General features: G+C 43.9%; 1 protein-coding gene across 1 annotated transcript in view; it reads right to left on the reverse strand.

Moving 5' to 3' along the window:
- EXD3 (exonuclease 3'-5' domain containing 3) overlaps positions 1-15854 on the reverse strand; it is a 439907-nt gene that overhangs the window by 254303 nt on the left and 169750 nt on the right. The window lies entirely within an intron of this gene.

The raw sequence follows: 15854 nt of genomic DNA on the forward strand, positions 1-15854 counted from the left end.
TATCCATACAGAAGAGACCAGTGACATCACTGAGAATGCAACCTATCCATACAGAAGAGACCAGTGACATCACTGAGAATGCAACCTATCCATACAGAAGAGACCAGTGACATCACTGAGAATGAAACCTATCCATACATAAGAGACCAGTGACATCACTGAGAATGCAACCTATCCATACAGAACAGACCAGTGACATCACTGAGAATGCAACCTATCCATACAGAAGAGACCAGTGACACTGAGAATGCAACCTATCCATACAAAAGAGACCAGTGACATCACTGAGAATGAAACCTATCCATACAGAAGAGACCAGTGACATCACTGAGAATGCAACCTATCCATACAGAAGAGACTAGTGACATCATTGAGAATGCAACCTATCCATACAAAAGAGACCAGTGACATCACTGAGAATGAAACCTATCCATACAGAAGAGACCAGTGACATCACTGAGAATGAAACCTATCCATACAGAAGAGACCAGTGACATCACTGAGAATGCAACCTACCCATACAAAAGAGACCAGTGACATCACTGAGAATGCAACCTATCCATACAGAAGAGACCAGTGACATTGATAATGCAACCTATCCATACAGAAGAGACCAGTGACATCATTGATAATGCAACCTATCCATACAGAAGAGACCAGTGACATCACTGAGAATGCAACCTATCTATACAGAAGAGACCAGTGACATCACTGAGAATGCAACCTATCTATACAGAAGAGACCAGTGACATTGATAATGCAACCTATCCATACAGAAGAGACCAGTGACATCATTGATAATGCAACCTATCCATACAGAAGAGACCAGTGACATCATTGATAATGCAACCTATCCATACAGAAGAGACCAGTGACATCACTGAGAATGCAACCTATCCATACAGAAGAGACCAGTGACATCACTGAGAATGCAAAACAAAAAACAGAATGGCGCACGGGAGGGTAACACATTAATAAATACAACCAAAAGCCTCTAAAATCCAGGAAGTATATGTATGCAGCATTAGTGGCAAGCTAACTGAGAGTGAAGCACTGTCTGGAAGAACAATAGGAGAAAAACAAGGTGCCCCAAAAACGAAGTGCAGCAGGAGATGCAACGAATAGTATTATTATTATTATTATTATACAGGATTTATATAGCGCCAACAGTTTGCGCAGCGCTTTACATCAGGGAGTATATTTAATTAAAATCAGGAAAATGGCTACACTTTTATAAGATTACCGTTTTCTGCTACAACCAAAAACTGGCTGTAGCAGAAAACAGTCATCTTATAAAAGTTTTTGTCACATCTTGTTTTTCTCCTATCACTGAGAATGCAGCCTATCCCATCACTAGAGACCAATGACATCACTGAGAATGCAGCCTATCCATTCAATAGAGACCAGTGACATCACTGGGAATGCAGCCTATCCATTCACTAGAGCAGGGTTTGACACATTTTCTTGGAATCTAGGAGCCAGCTAAAAATGTTAGGAGCCAGAAACGCGCCCTGTCCCACCAAGCTCGCACGCAGAAGCGAACGCAGACGTGAGTAGCGCCTGCATATGAAAGCGGTGTTCAAACCACACGTGAGGTATCGCCGTGATTGGTAGAGCGAGAGCAATAATTCTAGCCCTAGACCTCCTCTGTAACTCAAACCATGCAACCTGTCAAATTTTTTAAACGTCGCCTATGGAGATATTAAAGGGTAAAAGTTTGTCGCCATTCCACGAGCGGACGCAATTTTGAAGCGTGACATATTGGGTATCAATTTACTCGGCATAACATTATCTTTCACAATATAAAAAAAAATTGGGCTAACTTTACTGGTGTCTTATTTTTTTTATTTAAAAAATTGTATTTTCCCCCAAAAAGTGCGCTTGTAAAACCGCTGCACAAAAATGGTGTTACAGAAAGTATTGCAACGACCGCCATTTTATTCTCTAGGGTGTTAGAATAAAAAATATATATATATATAATGTTTGGGGGTTCTAATTAGAGGGAAGGAGGTGGTAGTGAAAACACAGGGGAAGCCCCATTAGCATTGCTGGTTGTCCTGTCTGTCATACCAACGGCCACCACAAGATGGCGCCAGATCACAGAGAGAAGCATAGGCCTGCAGAAGGCCGCAAAGCCGCGGCCTCAATTACCGGCCAGCGTGGCCCGACGCGATCATGCGGCGGGGAAGGTGGGGGTGGACGGAGACACAGGGTGGGGTATCCTGCGTCTCCGTGCGCCCCCACCTCCCCTGCCCGAGCGATTGCATCGGGCCGGCCGGTAATTGAAGCCGCGGCTTTGCGGCCTCCTGCAGGAGCCAGGTCGCTAATTCTAGTCGCAATTGCGACCTGGCGCCCGGATTTTGTCGAACCCTGCACTAAAGAGAATGCAACCTATCCCTTTACTAGAGACCGATGACATCACTGAGAATGCTGCCTATCCCTTCACTAGAGACCAGTGACATCACTGAGAATGCTGCCTATCCCTTCACTAGAGACCAGTGACATCACTGAGAATGCAGCCTATCCACAGGGGCGGACTGACAACTCATGGGGCCCCCGGGCAATAGAAGATTATGGGGCCCCTCTGGCTTACAGATGGCCACCACGCCAGGAGGTAGTGCAGAGGCGGGCAGCTAAAATCTTGGGATATTCACATTAAAAGCATGTCATTTTCGGACATATCAGGGACAGATCTAAAAAAAACACAGATTTTTACATACTGTCCCTGGTTTTACTGAGCCTGGCAAATAAAGTGTATTTTTGTGCGTGTACCTGAGAGAGGAGCCGGACTGCAGGAGTTGGGAGTAGGCAGGCCTCCCCCAGGGGCAATCTGCCATCTTTCTCCATGCCCCGGGTGGCAATGGCGGGTGTGTGAGGGGGTCCTCCCACACAGCCCGCCCTACCTGCTCCGCTTTGAAGCCCAACGGGGCAGAGGGACTCCCTATAAGGGAGTGAGAGGATTAGCCCGCTCAACCAGCCCCATTAGTCCTTCGCCTCTCTTTTAGAGACCGCGTGGTCAAAGTGCGTGTGTTAACCCAATTTAGAGTGCGTGTGTAGGTGTGGTGGTTTTTGTGGGAGGGGGGTGGGCGTACTAAGCACAGGCTTACCTTGCATAGCACACCCACCGGGAGCCGGGCTGAGACCACCAAACTCAATTCACATGAAGCCGAGACCGGGATCCGAACCTCTAGCTGCAGAGGTGAATGGCTTGTCAGTGCAGTGCCAATCGCGTTGAGCCACCGCAGCTCCCAAAACAAACATTTTTTAACAAAATTCTACCAGTGTATGGCAAAGGAGTTATTAAACCCAAAAGCAAACACTTATGTTGCAGCTTACCAATTAGATTTAAGCTGTCTTTAAATTTTATTTGGTGATCTAGCCAATAAGCCTGTTATTTTTCAAAAAGAAGAAGCTCTCTTCCAGATGTATCAGTTACACAGGGATGTGACTAACTGTTCAACACTGTTAAGGGTGCTTAAACTGATCAGCTTTTATTCATTTATGTAAAACAAAAAGGAACTGATCATTAAGTGTTTGCTGGAGTTTGTCTTCAATTTGTTAGTGTATTTACTGTAAAGCTGCTAGTACACACACACACACACACACAGACAATGTTGCTGTCTTCTGTGTCCCCCTGTGCTCCTTCATCCAGAGTGACTGAAGTAAAAGAAAATAAAGGCACACAAACGCAATAAAATTACCCAAATATAAAAGACGAGGTTGCGCCAAGTAAAGAGATACCCAACATGTCAATCTTTAAATTTAAGAATTGGCAATAAATTTCAGTACCCTATATGTTCCATAGATGATGCTTTAAAGGCCCCTTATAGGTCATCAGTTTAGCATTATGGAGGAGGTTTAACTTTTTTTTTTCCCCATTGCATATGGGACAAAAAGTCCATGTGATGATTTTTTGGTGACAGGTTCTCTTTGATGAGACATCCAAGGGGACCTGGAAGTGACGTTTTACGTGTTGCTTTCAAGTCAGCAACAAGAAGGGGAGGAAAGCAGACGCTTTTTTAGTTAAATCGGTTTTACACTATTGGAGCCCCTTTTTTCCTACATGTTTACCATATGGGGAGTTCCACAGGAGAGACAGGACTGGAAGCTATATTAGATGGAAGCCATCTGTAAAAAGAGAGGCATTGTTGTCTGGTGAGTCCTAGTCTGCTGGGGAGCGGCGTTTGAACACTGGACCACTTTCTATCAATGGTGGAGAGATTGAACGTTCTTGAGAAAGCTGGTTGTTAAAGGAGCAGGTCATTTTTAACAACTGATGACTCCTCAGCTGTTGGTGGGTGGCCCCGCCCCTTGTGACATCATCAACCCAGCATTCCCCAGTCAATGATGTCACAAGGGTTGGGGGGTCAACTGATAACGTCATTGGCACCCTTCTCCCCCCATGTTGAGGGCATGTGGCCTGGTATGGTTAGGAGGGAGGGGGGGGGGGGGGGTTGTTCGTCACCGCCCTTATTTTTTGACCTGCTGGACTGCATGCTCAGATAAGGGTCTGGCATTGATTTTGGGGGAGACCCCACGCAATATTTTTTTTTTAAACTTTGGTGTGGCATTTTATTTTTTTGCATTCTTTTGTGTACATTCATCTGTCAGTGCGGAAGCTCGCTGATGAGTCATCGGCTGCCAGTCAAGTTCCTCCGCCCCAAACTCGCTCATCCATGTCTTTATGGACCTTGCTTTACGCACTGGTCCAAATCATTTGGTGGAGGGACGATTATGGTGTGGGGTTGTTTTTCAGGGCTTGGGCTTGTCCCCTTAGTTCCAGTGAAAGGAACTCTTAAGGCGTCTGCATACCAAGACATTTTGGACAATTTTATGCTCCCAACTTTGTGGGAAGTTTGGTGATGGCCCCTACCTGTTCCAACATGACTGCGCACCAGTGCACAAAGCAAGGTCCATAAAGACATGGATGAGCGAGTTTGGGGTGGAGAAACTTTACTGGCCTGCACAGAGTCCTGACCTCCACCCCATAGAACATCTTTGGGATGAATTAGAGCAGAGACTGCGAACCAGGCCTTCTCGTCCAAGTGCCTTACCTCAGAAATGCGCTTCTGAAAGAATGGTCAAACATTCCCAAAGACAAACTCCTAAACCTTGCGGACAGCCTTCCTAGAACAGTTGAAACTGCTATAGCTGCAAAGGGTGGGCCAACTCAATATTGAACCACACGGACGAAGACTGGGATGCCATTAAAGTTTTGGACATGTAAAGGCAGGTGTCCCAATACTTTTGACAATATAGTGTATGTGCACCATGTCTGCTTGAAGAGGTTAAATTACAGGATGGACTAATCTTTAGGTACTTTTTATTGAAGGTGAAAAGACTGAACTTTCATGTTTATTTAGAACTGTGGCAGGATGGACTAATCTTCATTTGACTAGCACTTGGTCTGTTTGGTTTATATAGCAGTGCTTACTTGATATACTGTAATGCACATTTTATGTTAGCAGCACCTTTTTTATTGCTATATTAGGTTACATATTATGGGTACACTGAATTGAAAGCTGCAGCAATATTGCATTGTATTAATATTTTTGTGGTATTGTATGTCTGTAGCGCAGAGTTGGGAGATTACATTTAGGGCGACACAATATTATATGATTTTACCTTTCTTTTGGTATAGCGCTGCATAAATTACTATACGGTTTTGCAAGACAAACAAAAAATAAATAAAAAATTTGACTCGATATACAAGCAGAGTCACTGAGTATAGAAGAGAGGAGCCTCTAAGTGTAGCAATATGGTTTATTTATTGAAGGTACAACATTTAACAACTTATTGCTACACTTAGAGGCGCCTCTCTTCTCTTTTATACTCTGTAGCTCCTGCTGGATTTTGCTTCTATTCCCCTTGTGGAGGCTTCCATTTGTGGATGGACATTTTATGGTTTCACAACCTATCACATTGCTGTAATCTTTTTATATGGACTATAAACTGAAGGACCTATGAATAAATGGTTGTGGAACGAATCATCTGAGTTTCCAGTTTTTTCTTATGGGCAAATTTGCTTTGATATACAAGTGCTTTGGATTACAAGCATGCTTCCGGAACGAATTAGGCTCCATGTACACGGGACGCTTTTACAACTGCTCCTAAATGATTAAACTTGACAGATAGTAACCCACGTTTAAAACGTCTATTTTGCCGCAGTTTAGCTGCATTTTTTTATTATTTATTTTTAAAATGGGCAAAAACGAAAAACACCTATAAACGAAACGCTTCTAAACGCGGGTTACCGCGTTTAGTCGCGTTTGCCATCTGAAACGTGGAAATCTTCTACGTCTGAACCCATTTTTTTGTATTCAAAGAAACGCTGTTAAACGCATCTGCCTAAAAACGGCAATAAACTAGACTATGTACATGGACACATAGGATAACATTGAATGAGTTCAGGGGCAGTTAAAAAAAGCGCCCAACTGCCTCTGAACGTACGTTTAGCAGTGTCCCGTGTACATGGGGCCTAATGCTCGCACTCCAAGGTTTTACTGCATTTAATGTTTTCTCTTTGCACAGCTTCAGACTGAGGCCTCGTACACACGACCGTTTTCCTCGACAGAATCGATTAGCAAACTTGGTGGCAGAGCTTTTTTGCCGAGGAAAACGGTCGCGTGTATGTTTTTCATCGAGAAAACTGTAGAGGAACTCGACGAGAAAAAAAGAGAACAAGTTTTCCTCGTCAGGAGTCTCAATTTCCTCGTCGTGTTCCTCGTCGGGCTGGTTTTCGGCGATAAACACGTTTGTGTGTATGCTTAGAAACCCGCGCATGCTCAGAATAAAGTATGAGACGGAAGCGCACCTTCGGTAAAAGTAGCGTTTGTAATGGAGATAACACATTTTTCACGCTGTAACAGACTGAAAAGTGCAAATCGTCTCTTACCAAACTTTTACTTAACATGCAGTAACATGAGATTAGCAAAAGAAGCCCCGAGGGTTGTGCCAGTGGAATCGAACTTCCCCTGCCGTCGTACATGTTGAACGTCACCGTGTTTGAGAACGACGAGATTTGGTCTTGACAGTGTGTACGCAAAGAAAGCTTGTCAAGTTTCTCGACAAGCCTAACAAGGAACTGGTCGAGGAAAACGATGTTTCATTTACGACGAGTTCCTCGGTCGTGTGTACGAGGCCTTAAAGCTGGTGTTCCGTGGCAAAGTGGCACAGTTTTTTTTTTTTTCCTTTTCAGCATTCACTGGGGTATAACAATGCAAAGGTACACTCACTTCTTGGTCGCTGCACATATCTGCTATCCGTTTTCTCTGCAAAGAAGGAGTTATAAAATCCGTCCAAGGGAGTTTCCATTTTGCTTGTGTGCATTGTGAAGACCACAAGCTATCACTTCCTGATGTCCCAGCATTCAACGCTCATTCCCGCGCCTGCGCACGGTTTACAGTGTGTTCTGGTACCTAATGGCAATATTTACTGGCATGCCAGTTTAAAAAATGGCACAATTAGAGACGCCCTATTCACGTGACCGACGTCAAGCAGTCACTTTGTGTGTAAAATCTCTCGAGATTTCGTGGTACGGCGCTCCACATTGCATTTTGGGTAGCACGACACTGTGCTCCCAGAAAACATTACAGAGAGGTCCAACAACGCATCGCGGCGCCGGGGAAAGTATAAGATACGCCTACTCCCGCGGGAGGGGAAGTCATAGTTTACATGGCTATACTACGGTATTTTTTTTTAAATGTTATGGCAATTCAGTATGTGCGTTGTGCAAGGATTGCTTTAGAATAATATTGTTAGTTTGGGTGAACCTCCGCTTTAAACAAGAACTCAAGTTCTTTTCGTGTATGGTACATGAAAGCCCACCAACAGAATGTAGTCATTCACCTTTCTGTTAGCGCTGGGAATTTTGGTCTGTGTTTAGGAGGATCACAACAACGTTTCTGTCTGTCTGAGAAGCTGAACAAATGCATTTGGAGCAATTACTATAACTGAGTACAAGTGAACAGTCAGAGGTGGCAGATGAGATCAAGATAAAAAGCTATTATAGATAACACAACACTAAATGATACACCACTGGATGATAAAAAGAGACACTTAATTAGGGACAGTCATAGACTGTGCACACTGGTTGATTTGTTCCAGATGGATCAAAAACAGAATGTAAAATAAGCAGATAACATCACAAGAAACTGCGGAGATTATCCAGTTTAGAACAGGCAAGCGCAAATTACTAGATGGTCCCATAATTAGATGTCAGTCGGGTGTGAAAACACAATCTAAACCGATGATATGGCAAAATGTTAGCGTCTGATTAAAGAAAAATAAAAGCCAGCCATAGACAGATCAACATTCGGCTGGTTCAGCAATAACCAGCTAAATTTAGATCCATCTATGGGCAGGCTGGTTTTACCGAAGTCAGTCTATCAAATCGACTTCAGTACCGTATCCCGTGACCAAGTCCCCTTCGAGACGAAACGTAGGGAGGCGACTTTGATGTCACCGCGCATTGTGATCGGCCCCGGAAGATACGGGGTGTTTGTTTTGACAGCTGGCCAGCTTATTTTTACTGGATGCCTTTATTTGACCTGATGTCAGGGCACCAGTCCTGCCCAGCTTAGAATCCCGCACATGCGTGGCAGATCAGTGATATTGCACTCGCCTGTATCGCATGCGCGGTATGGCCGCGTGCACGGGCTCATTCCGCTCTCAGCCAATCATAGGCCTGAGCAACCTATTTAAACCAGCCTCTCCCTCCTGTCAGGTTGCTGGTTTGTCACAGCAACTGAGATTCCTTCCTGCTGAAGTACCTGTTTTGTTACCTGGATTACCGGACCTTTGGCTGACGTTTCCCAGATTGCTGCCATCTCCTGCCCCTTGACCTCTGGCCTGAACCTCGGACTTCCTGCTCTCTCCAACCCCTGACCACGGCTTGTCTCTCGGACCTGTCTTCAGCCCTGCTTCCTGTTTAAAGTGCCTGGAGTACCTGGACTGTCTTTGTTTGATCCTCAGCTGTTTCCAGCGGGCTGCTTCCTACTCAGTTCCTGTTCTACGCATCAAACCTTCACCTCACTGCCGGTACTGGTGCCTCCCGGCGCTTCCTTCCCCTGTTCCAACCCCAGGGGGCAGATTGCGCTAGGTCGCAAAGGTGAGCCGCCCTCAGCATCTCGGCCTTGGCAAGTTCACCCGTGATACCTGATGTAAGTGCAACTCCTTTTATTTCTTATTAAACGCAAGGATTTTACACTATGTGAGTCCTTTTCTTCCTTACATATACTTATCCTGTGTTGGCTCATCGACTGAGATCATCCACCATTCTGGGCATCTTGAGCTGGATAATCTGTTTGAGGATATCATCTTTTTATGCTGTATTTGATCTCCTTAAAACAGAGATCAATAGGATTCGGTAAGAGGCAGGGTTTGATTCTGGTGGAAGTGCCTTTCTCATCACCTTTTCCTGGGATGTTTCACTGACCTTGCACTTGGGAAATACATACTATGAACTTTCCTTCATGGTGGACTTTGCTTCACTCCATTTATCACCATGCACGGTTATATATGCATTTTCATTAAAGTGGAGTTCCACCCATAAATCTAACATTACATCAGTCATTAGTCCTTTAAGAATTTTTTTTTTTTTTTTAGATGCCTTCAAAGTGTTGTTGCTAGGCAGAATAGTTAATCTTCCCACTTCCTGCACCTAGGTGCTTAAGTTTCCTAACCTTCACCGCACAGACTCCTGGGAATGTAGTGGGTGTAACTTTCCAGGAGTCTGTGCACTCCCCAGTCTCGAAGAATCATGTGACTTGGACTGTACAGGTGCTGAAACCTGATCTGAAACCTATTACACTGCTTGTGCAGCACTGAGCATGTGCAAGATCTGCAAGGCTGAAATCCAGGAAGTTATGCAGTCTGGCATCATGATGCCCACACTTAAGATGGCCCCAGTCAATTTATATTTTCTAAAGTGTCTAAATGCTGTAACAACCTAACAAAACAGACCTTAGTTTACAGACTAACTTTACTAGAATACATTAAGCTTGTGTATTACAGGGGTATTTATATTTAAAAAGTGAAAGACTATTAATTATATTTGCTGAAACACATTGGTCCAATGACACCCATTTTGGGCAACCCAAGCTTTGAGCCAGGTCTTAAAGACCGATGTTTTAACAATCTGAGACGGAAGGGAATTAGCAGACTGACACACTTTATGACCAATAATCATGTGATGCATAACGATCAAATGGAACAAGCATACGGTGAGGATTTAGACTTATGGAGACGAAATCAGCTGAGAACCTTCATAGGTTCTCTAAAAATCCGAGAGGAGGAGATAGGACCACCGTCGAAATTTGAAGAAATTTGCTTAAAGAAAGAACCAAAGAGACATATGTTATCATATATGTACAATCTATTGATTGACTCTAGTGCACCCCAAGAATTCGTTTTTATACAGGCATGGGAAAGGGACTTGGGTATAAAGTTTTCAGAGAAACAGAAAAACAAGATCTTTTCATTTATACATAAAGCGTCAATTGCATCCAGATACCAGGAGGGGGGTTACAAAGTACTGACCAGGTGGTACAGGACACCGAAGTTATTGAATCGGATCTTCCCGAATACATCAAGTTTGTGCTGGAGATGCCAGAAAGAAGAAGGGACCATGATACACATTTTTTGGAGCTGTCAAAAATTAAAGGAATTCTGGGACATGGTCTCGGAGACGATTCGAGAGATTACTGGGGTAAATTTAGGTGATAGACCAGAAGCATTTTTGCTCTTCGATATTTCACTGTCTCTGGAAAAGTATAAACAATCCTTATTAAGACATTTATTAACGGCAGCTAAGGCGTGCATACCAATCTTATGGAAGAGCACGATTCCTCCAACAAAAACACAATGGTTTAGCAGAATAAATGAGATTCAATTGATGGAAAATCTTACTATGGGACTCAGGGAGCGAGAGGAGGAGTATTTGAGGACTTGGACCCCATATATTGAATATGGGGGTTGTGATAACTAGAGGGGGCGGGAGGGGCTGGAGAGAGGGGGGAGAATCTGTTCCCTTTTTATTTATTTTTATTTTATTTTTATTTATTTATTTTTTTTATTTTTTATTTTTTTTTTGTGTTGTTTCTGTTTTTTCTTTTTTCTTTTTGTGGGGGGGGGGGGGGGGGTGGGGGGGAAACTATTGCTCTTTGATGGTAAAGATGCTCTCTCGAAGATTGTAGTGGAGGGTACTAAGAATAGGTAAAAGAATGCACTACAATTAAGGAAAGGAAAAATTGATATGATATAAAATGCAGATATTCCAAATATGGAATGTGAGATATTTAGTTAATGTTAAACATGGTTGATATGTCATTGAGGAAATTGAAATGGCTGTATTTTATTTTCTGTATATGATAAAAGAAAAAGATATATAAAATAAAGAATTATAAAAAAAAAAAAGACTATTAATTATTGAATAATTATTGATTAAGTATCTATTTGTATTTTATTATTTGTTCCATTCAATTGGGGTTGGCTGTTTAGCACACAGCATATCACGTTTATCAGCGCGACCTTCTCTCTGTTTTTATATTTGTCTGGTGTAGTATAACACCTTTTGGTTCCAGTGTTTGTTTTCACTGTATTCAGAACGAGCGCAGTAATTTCTCTATTCATTAGTAAGAGGAATAGTATCCCATCATTGGCAAGGTATCAGTGGAAGTGGAAGAAATAGTGCCCCCTTGGTGTCAGTGTCAGTGGGCACAATAGTGCTCTTTAGACCTGCAAGTGATTGGAACTTTTTTTATTTATTATTATTTTAAATAACAAACAGGTTATACTTACCTCCTCTGTGCAAGGGTTCTGGTGTCTCCTGCCCCCTGGCTCCTCCTTTTCTCGAGTGCCCGCACGAGAGCCGCTTTCCGTGGGGGCACTCGTGCGGGTGCTCTCCCGAATCCTGCTGCTGTGTCCATTGACACAGACAGCAGGACTTGACCCTGCCCCCAACTCCTGCATCACTGGATTTAATTGGCAGCAGCACCTGCTATCAATCTATCCAATGAGGACAGAGACAGCGGCTGAAGCTGCTGTGCTTGTCCCCGTCGCTGGAACAATCGGGCAATAAAAAAGGGGGGCTGCACAAAAGGTCAAGCACAGTTTTTAGGTGGGGTAGGCTTTCCTGAATAAAAGAGTTTTCAAGGATCGCCTAAAGGCAGACATGGTAGAGGCTGACTGGACATACTGGGATAGGGAGTTCCAGAGGATGGGAAAGATCCTGGAGAAGTCCTGAAGGCGTGCATAGAAGGACGCAACAAGGCTTTCAACATTCAATTTTGGAATGAATGAAACTTCCCAAACAATACCACATTTACTGATAGTATTTATTAAAAAAAAAAATTCCATCCTGCTCTTTTGATTATTTTTTATCACCAAGGTCGAAAACAATCATCGATATGAGCCCATTAACTGATGGAAAATTTAACAAATGTTCTGAAAGCAAACATTTTGAATACAGTTCTACTGATGTATGGCTAGATTTCCATTTCACAGCTCAGGACTGTACCCCATAATTAACCTCTTGCTGACCGCCCACTGTAGTTTTACGGCGGCAGGTCGGCTCGGCTGCGCAAAATCACGTAATATAACGTGATTTTGCATTGCAGCCACTAGGGCGCACGCTGCCGGAGGCGTGTGCCCCCTTCTCACCCCTAGTGCCAATACGAGTGCCCGGCGGGCAAAATCACCGCCGTGCACCCGCGATCGCTCTTTACAGAGCGAGAACCGGGAGCTGTGTGTGTAAACACACAGCTACCGGTCCTGTCAGGGGGAGAAATGACTTATCATCTGTTCATACAATGTATAAACAGCGATCTGTCATTTCCCCTAGTCAGTCCCACCCCCCCTTCAATTAGAACACAATGAGGGAACATAATTAACCCCTTCCGCGCCCCCTAGTGTTTACCCCTTCCCTGCCAGTGGCATTTTTATAGTAATCAATGCATTTTTATAGCACTGATCGTTATAAAAATGCCAATGGTCCCTAAAATGTGTAAAAAGTGTCCGAAGTGTCTGCCATAAGGTTGCAGTACCGATAAAATCGCAGATCGCCGCCATTACTAGCAAAAAAAATATTAATAAAAATGCCATAAATCTATCCCCTATTTTGTAGACGCTATAACTTTTGCGATTTTTTTTTACGAAAAATATGTAGAAGACTACGCATCAGCCTAAACTGAGGGAAAAAAAATGTTTTTAAATATTTTTAGAGGATATTTATTACAGCAAAAAGTAAAAAATATAAAAAAAAAAATCAAAATTGTCGCTCTATTTTTGTTTATAGCACAAACAAAAAAAAAAAAAACGCAGAGGTGATCAAATACCACCAAAAGAAAGCTCTATTTGTGGGAAAAAAGGGATGCCAATTTTGTTTGGGAGCCACGTCGCACGACCACGCAATTGTCAGTTAAAGCGACGCAGTGCCAAATCGCAAAAAGTGGCCCGGTCATTGACCAGCAGAATGGTCCGGGGCTGAAGTGGTTAAAGCATGGACTTGCAAGCCAATTACATTCAGCTATAAACCAACTAGCAAAGTAGTAGATTCCTGGCCTTATGGTACTACAAATCCCAGCACATTTCAATATCCTTCTGGGAGTTGTAGTTCCCCAGCAACTTGTGGGAGCAAAAGAATGCCTACTTCTGCTCTCCGCCATGGGAATTACACCTGAGCCCCAGAGCCAGGCATGGCTGCAGACTTGTTAAGTCTGATGTTCCCAGGACGGGGGGAAGAAAAGTGTCTCTTAGGGTTTCTCGTGGGAATTGGAGACAGTCCAAGAACAGACTCTTCTCTCTCTCTGTGAACTCATGCGTGGCAGTGAATGTGTTAAATGGTGGAAAGTCAGTTCTCAGCCAGACAGGTAAACTTGTTAAAGGAAAAATAAAAAAACTCTGTCATTGCTCTGTCTCGTCCCTTGAGCAGCAGACTCCGATCTTCCCACGCTGCTTTGAGAGATACAGCTCTGTCCTGAGCTCAGGGCCGCCCGCTCACTAAGGTCTGCTGTGCAAATATCATGGGGCATTTTGTGTGTATGTGTGTGCCTGGGGAAGTCAATATTTGTGCTAGCTATTTAGCCATGGTGTGCATCTTCGCTCAGGTTAAGATCCGGACCAGCCCTGAGTGCCAAGCGGAGGTGATGGTACGTGTTTACACTGCGGCTTCTGGGCCTGGGAATAGCCTTTCTCGCACGCCCTGACCTGGCCACTCTTGGCACCTGAGCGTTGGGAATTCTTTGGCACACAGGATGCTGGGATCCGTCTGTGCAAAAGAAGAAGTAGTTCAGGGGAAGGGTTCAGCTGGAGAGAGACGCTCAAAAGGCAGCTCTATTTTTCTGCACATTAGTGCCGGAGGACCAACGTTCCAGCACTGCTGGGTACTAAGCTGTTCTGCTTTTACAGTCTGCTAATGTCAGCTGCCCAACATTCCCAATACTGGCAGAGGACAGGTTACCAATGCCTCATCCATAGCCATACAACTGGGTGCTGAATCATAACAAGGCTGTTTTTACAGCAGCAAAAGATAACGTTTTAAGCTGCCAATACATTTAAGATGGTGTCAGACAGTGCGACAAAAGTGCGAGTCCTAGGGAAACTATTACAGGACCTAAAGCGTTACTAAACCCAGGACCCTGCATTCACTATATCTGGTCTCCCACAGTACACAGAACATGGAAATGCAATTATTTTACTAAATATAAACTGCTAAATACCTTTTCTCTTGTGACTTCTATCAGTGTCTGGTTAAAGCTTTTAGAAGGAGTTTTCATTCTCCCCTGATTGTCCCTACAGTATGCACAACCCCTGACCCCATGTCTGGACAGTGCTGATTGGCCCTGTGCTGATCACATGCACTCTCTCAAGAACAAAAAAAAATTCTCTAGCAATACACACCAAACTGAGCATGTGCAGAGTGCCCCTAAGGTTCTATTCTATCAGGAGATGGTTTGGGGACTATGGAAGAAGGCAAGAATCAGAGAAGACAGGAACAAATAGCCTTTTTACACAATGCAGAGGATTAACCCCTTGGGTTCCACAGTGAGTATAACGCACATGCTTTACTGCGTATACAGACTGATTTTACGGTTGTGGGTTTAGTAACACTTTAAACTTTCATCATCTACCAAAAATGTAAACAGAATGATGCCATAAAGTGGTTGTACACCCTGTACAACCACTTTTACCTACAGGTAAGCCTAGATTAAGGCATACCTGTAGGTGCTGGAAATATCTCCTCCACGGTTTAGGACAGTGGTCTCCAAACTACACTCCAGGGGGCAGATGTGGCCCTTTACTGGCTTTGATACAGCCCTTGGGGCACTGTTTTCAAACACTGATACCAACAATGGGACATAATTCGACCCACTGACACCAACAATGGGACACAATTCCTCGCAATGACACCAATATAGGGACACAATTTCTCCCAATGACACCAGCAATGGGGCTTAATGACACCAATGATGGGGCTTTCTACTCCTGATACCCCAGTCTGGCCCCCATTAAATCTGAAGAACAGTAAACTGGCCCTTTGTTTAGAAAGTTTGGAGACCCCTGGTTTAGGAGATATGTACAATAGAGCACTTTAGAAGCTGTGATCTTGTCGTTTCTAAAGGGGTCATGCCGTGACTGGCGCGTGGGAGTGACGTCACGGGACTCTGGCCAGTCAAAGAGCTGGAGTTTGCGGCCCCGGAAGGAAGAGGGGTGAAGATGGACGCTTGCTGCAAGTGGGGACAGCAGTGACATCGCAGGCTTCGGTTTCTGGTAAGTGACACATAATGGGCTACTATGCAATGCATAATAGCCCATTATGCTTTACCTGTGCAGGGAAAGAAGGAAGAAGTAAAACC

The sequence above is a fragment of the Rana temporaria genome, chromosome 9 (genome assembly GCF_905171775.1).
Source record: "Rana temporaria chromosome 9, aRanTem1.1, whole genome shotgun sequence".
Taxonomy (NCBI): Eukaryota; Metazoa; Chordata; class Amphibia; order Anura; family Ranidae; genus Rana; species Rana temporaria.